The 8,301-nt window shown below is 30.9% G+C and overlaps 1 non-coding gene across 1 annotated transcript; it reads left to right on the top strand.

Moving 5' to 3' along the window:
* Positions 1-3,141: 3,141 nt before the first annotated feature.
* On the top strand, positions 3,142-3,213 carry TRNAR-UCU (transfer RNA arginine (anticodon UCU)). The gene has a single exon. It is a non-coding gene; the product is annotated as a tRNA-Arg (tRNA).
* Positions 3,214-8,301: the final 5,088 nt, after the last annotated feature.

Raw genomic sequence — 8,301 nt, forward strand, 5'->3', positions numbered from 1 at the left:
CTAAATAGATATGCTCTGGGACGGAAGGATTCGAACCTCCGAATAGCGGGACCAAAACCCGTTGCCTTACCGCTTGGCCACGCCCCATTTTCCATTTTACATTAATAAAGACTATTATTGATATTGGTTGTTCGTCAATTCCAGTTCAAAAATTTCTATAAAAAAAAAATTTTGCGACTAGTATTTTATATGCGTATCTACATATCTATCTATATCTATAAATGGATATAGATAGATAGGATAAAACTAAATTGATTGATCATTACATACAATTCAATTAAGATATTATATAGAAGGAAGTATGATTTCTTCAATTTTTTTGATTTCAGAATAAAAAATATTTTGAAACTGGAAAAGTTCAAATAAAAGAAGGATTCTCGAGATTCTTATCTTATTTGATTCATTTTTTTACTTTTATTCATAACTCTTTATTTTCCTTTTTATTGTATTATGTATATAATGCAATAAAATTGAAAATTAGAATGAAAAAAAAAAAACAAAAATAACTTTTATTTTTTTTAAAGAACAAAATGTTTGTTATGCTTAATATCTTTAGTTGGATCTGTATTTGTATTCACTCCGTCCTTTATTCCAGTAGTTTTTTTTTGGAGAAATTGCCCGAAGCCTACGCTTTCTTGAATCCAATTGTGGATATTATGCCAGTAATACCCGTACTATTTTTTCTTTTAGCTTTTGTTTGGCAAGCTGCTGTAAGTTTTCGATGATATTTTTAATTTGAATAATGTCGTAAAAAAATTCAGAATTTTTCAGAAAACTAAAACTCGAACATTTTAACAATTTATAAGATCAGATAAGTCTTACAGTGTGACTTCTGGATTCCAATATTGAAATTTTTCAATATATAGGAAAAAAAGGGACCTTCTCATCATTTACGTTTTTTGAATTGAAAAAACCTAATCCGATTATTCGATTGGAACCCCTCACCAATCGAATACCTAGATTACAGAAAAAAAGGATTTTTGGTCAAAAGAATTATTGATAATTTGTAATAAAATAATCTACTCTTACTATCAATTCATTTTCGAAACTCATATATATATATCTCCTCATATCCTAAAAAAACTTCATTTTTTAGAAACTTAGTATCTTAGTATTAAAAGAAACAAAATATGTTGTAATATAAGAGAATCTATTCTCTTTCTTTGTCGTTTTTTAATTATCTTGGAGATTTCATAATGCTTACTCTAAAACTTTTTGTTTATACGGTAGTGATCTTTTTCGTTTCTCTTTTCATCTTCGGATTCCTATCTAACGATCCAGGACGTAATCCAGGACGTGAAGAATAGAATAAGAAAAAAGTGGATTCTGTGTTTTCTTGCTTGTGCGGAATTTTGAAATATTTTTAGGATTTTCTCTATTTTAACATCTTTAACTAGTAAATAAAAAAAACAAGTTCAAAAAAAAATACCAAATTATCAACGGAAAGAGAGGGATTCGAACCCTCGGTACAAGAATTTGTACAACGGATTAGCAATCCGACGCTATAGTCCACTCAGCCATCTCTCCCCAATTGAAAAAAAAAAGAATTACTTTGTTTATGTTATATCACATAAACAAGAAGAACAAAAAGGGAGCTTAAAAAAAAAAGAGACTTGCTTTTTTTTTATTCTTTTTTATCTTATCTATCTTTTTTTTATTATTCTATATATTTTAGTTTTCTTTTTTTCTTTTTATACAGCCAATGAGCCCGGCCAGTACCTAGTCGGGCTCTTTTTCTTTTATTCCCATGAATATTGAAGAAAAATTCTTTATTTGAATATATTTTATTCGAAAAAAAAATATTTGTAAAAATATTTGTAATTAAAAAAAAAATAAGAGATACGGATAGATTCCTATGAGATAAAACCAAAATAAGATAATATAAAAATGTTCTCTTTTCTTACTCCCTCTCTTTTTTCTGGTAACGTAAATTGTATATATATATAACCTTCAGCAAAATAAAAAAATGAAAATTATCCCGTTTTTCAAATTTCATTAGAAGATTCTCTAATGAAACATGTCAATACTCGACTTATTAGAATATTATGCCTCCCATTTCTTTATTTTGTCTGATTGCTTTGTTCAACAAAAGATACAATAATGATATTGTAGCGGGTATAGTTTAGTGGTAAAAGTGCGATTCGTTTCAAGGACCCCCCAAAAGTTAAGGGATCCCCCATTTGATTCATATGCCGATCAAAAACTTTATTTTTTACTTAAAGGGACTCCTTTATACCCCTCGATGAATTATTTGCGGTATAATATACATTATTGTAATTTGTATACAAGAAGAATCAAATCGAATTTGACAAATTGAGTTTTAAAATTATGAAACATAAGTTTTTGGAATTGGATCTATAATCCGAATTTTTTGAGTATTACTAAAGGATCTATGGAGAGAAATATACAAAGTTTCTTTCTAATCGTAACTAAATCTTCCATTTTTTTGCATAGTAAAAATTGAAGCAAAATAGCTATTAAACGATTCTTTTAGTTTACTAGAGACATCGACATTTTTTTAGCTCGACGGAAATTTTCTTCTTTTCCTAAAGATTTTCTGAAATAGAAATAGAGAACGAAGTAACTAGAAAAAAAACATAGATTGTTAGAATATTGCTCTTCTAGAGGGATCATCTAAAAAGCAAGATATTTGAAACCTATTCATACAAAAAGGCTGACATAGATGTTATGGGTCAATTTTTTTTATTGTCCATCTCTTCATTCCGTAAAGGAGCCGAATGAAACAAAAGTTTCACGTTCAGTTTTGAATTAGAGACGTTAAATCAAAATGATGAATCAACGTCGACTATAACCCTTAGCCTTCCAAGCTAACGATGCGGGTTCGATTCCCGCTACCCGCTTCTATTTTATTCTATTTAAATCTATCTTTTTTCTTCGAGAATGAATCTAGAATTCTTAAAGAATTTGTCAATTCTTCATTTTCATTTCTTAATTTAGTTTTAGTTATATATATTCAATTATATTCAATTGATTTTTCTTTTTTATTTTTTTTTTCTTTTATTCTAAATATTTGATTTATTTTATTTTTATAATTTCTAGAATTCTTTATATTTGTTTGATTCTTTAATCTTTTTAATAAGGTTTAGTTAAAAAGGTTAAAGAATCAAATATAAAATAGAAGCGTCCATTGTCTAATGGATAGGACAGAGGTCTTCTAAACCTTAGGTATAGGTTCAAATCCTATTGGACGCAAGTTGTTTGCATATCTAATTTCAACCTTGTCCTTCTATTTTTTTTGATTTATTACATTTTGATTCGAATTCATTATATATAATATTCAAATGAAATAAAAACATATTAAAAGATACTAATTATAAAAATTGGAAAATTGAATTACAAAATTATTTAATGATTCATCAATTTTTTTCTACTTGTTCCTGGAATAAAAAGAGTTCCATCTGTTCTTTAATAGCGTCCTTTAAAAGGGCTTCTGCTTCCCCAGTGAATGTCTTGGTAGAAGATATGATTTCTTTGAATTGAGGTTTATTCGTCTTTAAGTAAGCACGTAACTCAACAAGAAATTTCCTTACCTGTCCAATTTCTAATGAATCAAGATAACCATTCGTTCCGGTATAAATAGTTACTATCTGTTCTTCCACAGTAAGAGGAGCTGATTGGGATTGTTTAAGCAACTCGCGCAATCGTTGACCTCTTGCTAATTGATTTTGAGTAGCTTTATCTAGATCAGAAGCGAATTGTGCAAAAGCTTCTAATTCTGCGAATTGTGCTAATTCCAATTTTAATTTACCAGCTACTTGTTTCATGGCTTTGATTTGAGCCGCCGATCCAACTCTGGAAACTGAAATACCAACATTAATAGCGGGTCTTATTCCAGCATTGAATAGATCGGCCGATAAGAATATTTGGCCATCTGTAATGGAAATTACATTCGTAGGAATATAAGCTGAAACATCTCCCGATTGAGTTTCAACTATTGGTAAAGCAGTCATACTTCCTTCGCCTAACTGAGAACTTAATTTAGCGGCTCTTTCCAAAAGACGCGAATGTAAATAAAAAACATCCCCTGGATAAGCTTCGCGACCTGGTGGTCTTCGTAATAGAAGAGACATTTGCCGATAAGCCTGTGCTTGTTTGGAGAGATCGTCATAAATGATTAAAGTGTGACGTTCACGGTACATAAAATATTCAGCCAGAGCTGCTCCTGTATAAGGCGCGAGGTATTGTAATGTAGCTGGAGAATCCGCTGTTTCAGCTACTACAATAGTGTATTCCATTGCTCCTCTTTCTTGTAAGGTAGTCACCACTTGAGCCACAGAAGATGCTTTTTGACCAACAGCTACATAAACACATATTACATTTTGTCCCTGTTGATTGAGAATTGTATCTGTGGCTACTGCTGTTTTACCTGTTTGTCTATCTCCAATAATTAATTCTCGCTGGCCCCGTCCTATGGGGATCATCGAATCAATAGCAATAAGTCCTGTTTGGAGAGGCTCATATACCGAACGTCTTGAAATAATACCGGGAGCGGGAGATTCTATTAATCGAGATTCCGAAGCTGAAATTTCTCCTCGACCGTCAATTGGTTTAGCCAGGGCATTTATAACACGACTCAAATAAGCTTCACTTACAGGTATCTGAGCAATTCTTCCTGTTGCTTTTACTGAACTTCCCTCTTGTATCAGCAAACCATCACCCATTAATACAACACCAACATTTTTTGATTCCAAATTCAAAGCAATGCCTATAGTACCTTCTTCAAATTCCACCAATTCACCCGCCATTACTTCATCAAGACCATAAATACGAGCAATACCATCGCCTACTTGAAGTACGGTACCAGTATTTACAATTTTTACTTCTGTATTATATTGCTCAATGCGTTCACGGATAATTTTACTAATTTCATCTGCACGAATGGTTACCATGAAAATATCTTAAATTTATTTTTTATAAGAAAAAAATGATGCCTATACTCTATTGTATAATAGAAAGCCTAATCAGTTATTTTTTTATTTCATCATCCCAAACATGCCAATATTAGCACTAACAGTACGTAAATGTAACTCGTTGTTCAAGCAACTATTTAGAGTTCCTAGAGCTCCCTGTAAGGCTTGTTGTAAAACCCGCTGTCGAACTTGATTAATAACTCTTTGTTGTTCAAAATCAATAGCTTCGTTTTTGTAATTTTCTAATTGTTCCAAAGTCGTATAAATTGAATTAATTAAATTCAATTTTTCTCGTTTGATCTCAGAATAGCCATTCACCCGAAACAGATCTGCTTCTGTTTCAACTTTCCTTAAGCGGGCCTGGGCTTTTTCGAGCTGTTCAATGGCGTTTTCCTGTAATTCTTCTGAGTTTCGAATAGTTCTCCAGATTTTCTGTTTTCGATTATCTAATAAATCACGTAATGAAAGTAGACTCTCTTTCCATCCATTTCAAAATGTCTATGATCTCTTCCCGAACCAAACATGAATCTTTCGATTCATTTGGCTCTCACACTCAATTACTTATCGGAAATTTACCAATTTTTTATGTAATGAGCCTATCCTCTCTTCTCTATTCAAAGTGAAAACAATTACCAATATAAGACTAGAATATTCGGAGGACTCTTTTGACCAAACAAATATATGTCAACAAAGTTGTTTTTTTATTCAAATCCAAAGACTTCTTTTGAATTTATACATAGGTCATCCATCGATTACGCATCGTACAAAGGGGAGGTTTAAATTCACCCGTTTTTTATTTCTCGCCATAAATAGGATTCAAGCCATTTTTTTTATCGACATGAGTGTTTTATATCGAAAAAAAATCGAATAATTTTTTTGAAACCGTTTCCTTTCTGTATTAATATAGCGGTAGAAAGAGTACTACACTGCGTATAGACTTCAAACTCTTTTTAACCATGGTAATAGTCCAAAATTTTTGGTAAATAGAGAATCAAAGTGGATTACCAATAAAGCGCGAAATGCTATGGTTCTTTAAGATTTTTCTTAATTTATTCAAAAAAGAAAATGAATTCAGAAGTAATTCGCGGGATTCTGCACATTTTCTTAATTCTAACTAAACTAAAAAGTGCAGTTTGGTTAAATCCAATTTATTCTTTGAAATAAACAACTCGCACACACTCCCTTTCCAAAAAAAACCAGTAGACCTAACACTACACTAAGATTTATTGGATTTGTTGCTAAAATATCGGTATTAAACACGAAACTTCCGGCGGATGGCCAGGAGCCCAAACAAAGGAAAGAATCGGTTATATTTTTCATATGATCTCATCTCCTCTTATGAATAGACTAATTATCTTTCTAATATTCCTATTAGATAGATAATATAATAATCTAATTGGAATATATAATTATAGAATTTGATATAATTTGGATTGGTCAATCAATTGGAAGATTCCCTAAAAGAATGATACTTCTTAGAATTAGATACCAGTTCTTTTATCAATTGCAAAATCTATCTAGTTTGAACACTTTCAAAAAATTATCTTAAAAGAAATAAAATAAAAGAGGGGTTCATTGGACTAAACAAAAAGAAGAAAGAGGGTGAATAAGTATGTGAATACCTTTCAATTAGTCCTTCTCCTGTGTTCTTATCCGAACAGATAAAGAATTGTAGGAGTGAATTATTAATATAATTCGAAAAAGGAAGTCCACATATGTATTTTTATCTTTTTAGGATTAAACAAAAGGATTAGCAAATAAAAGTGCTAATGCTACAACCAGCCCGTAAATTGTTAAAGCTTCCATAAAAGCCAGACTAAGTAATAAAGTACCCCGTATTTTTCCCTCTGCCTCTGGTTGTCGTGCAATCCCCTCTACAGCTTGCCCTGCGGCAGTGCCTTGACCAACCCCAGGTCCAATAGAAGCAAGCCCTACGGCCAATCCAGCAGCAATAACAGAAGCGGCAGAAATAATTGGATTCATGAGAATTTCCTCGTAACCTACATATAAAAGAAAGAAATAGTTAATGATATAATCGACTAATAAATTCTGACTTCATTTTTCAATTACCAAGACTTTTTCAGTTAAAGTATTAATAAAAATAAGAATTAAAAATTGAAAATAATAGTTATTAAACGAATTACTTCGAGATTTCTTTTTTCGTCTCGAACTACATAGTTTTGGGGGTGAATCTGTATAATCTTTGTTCTTCTCTTACCTTAATTTTGGAATCATTCTTTGAATTCTTCGTTTTTTTATACAATTTCTTTAGTTTTTTAATTTTCAATTCACAATTAGAGCTGAAACGCAAGGACTTTGCTTTTCTATCCCTATAGAAATTGACAGTAATAGCGAGGCCTTTTTTATATAGAAAAGATTAGTTATTTCAGATATATGGTTAGTTCATATAAAACTAGTTCATCTATAATATCATATCACATATACATAGGTTTCTTCTATGCTGTAAACTAATTTTCTTTGTGTTTTAGATTCAATCGAAATTGAAATTCATTCTTTGAAACCTAAAAAACCTTGACTGATCCCCTCACTTCTATTTTTTTTATCATGTTTTTTTTTAAGCTCCCCTTCCCTCTTTTCTTATTCTCTTATCCCATATGGATACAATCAATCTAAATAAATTCATTCGATTTCATTAATGTTTCAAAGAAATATAGGAAATTGGGTGATCTAAATGTTTTTAATTATCTTTTGATCAATTGTTGAATTAAATGTGAATCAAACGAGAATCTACTAACATTCTATATAGTATCTTTTTATCACACATTGTAAACGTAAATATCATACAGAATTCTAATTCTAGCTATTCATTTTTTTTGAATATCCAAACTAATATATACTAATCGAATAGATCTATCTATATCTATCTATATATCTATAGATAGATGTTTATTTTGTAGATTCTATTGAGCCACAATATATGTGTGGCAAGCTAAACAAAAAAGACTATTTTTGAGAAAACTAGTCAATGATGGCCTTCAATGGATTCACCTATATAAGCCGCAGCTAAAGTAGCAAAAATGAGAGCTTGAATACCGCTTGTGAATAATCCAAGGAACATGACAGGTATAGGAACTACTAAAGGTACTAAAGAAACAAGAACAACAACTACTAATTCATCAGCTAATATATTTCCGAAAAGTCGAAAACTAAGGGATAAGGGTTTTGTGAAATCTTCTAATATGTTAATCGGTAAAAGGATTGGAGTTGGTTGGATGTATTTACTAAAATAAGCTAATCCTTTTTTTGAAAGACCCGCATAGAAATATGCAACTGATGTAAGTAAAGCTAATGCAACGGTAGTATTTATATCATTTGTGGGTGCAGCTAACTCCCCATGAGGTAATTGGAT

This window comes from Vigna unguiculata, unplaced genomic scaffold, assembly GCF_037176805.1.
Source record: "Vigna unguiculata cultivar grain cowpea cultivar isolate G323 ecotype 2 unplaced genomic scaffold, ASM3717680v1 ptg000170l, whole genome shotgun sequence".
Taxonomy (NCBI): Eukaryota; Viridiplantae; Streptophyta; class Magnoliopsida; order Fabales; family Fabaceae; genus Vigna; species Vigna unguiculata.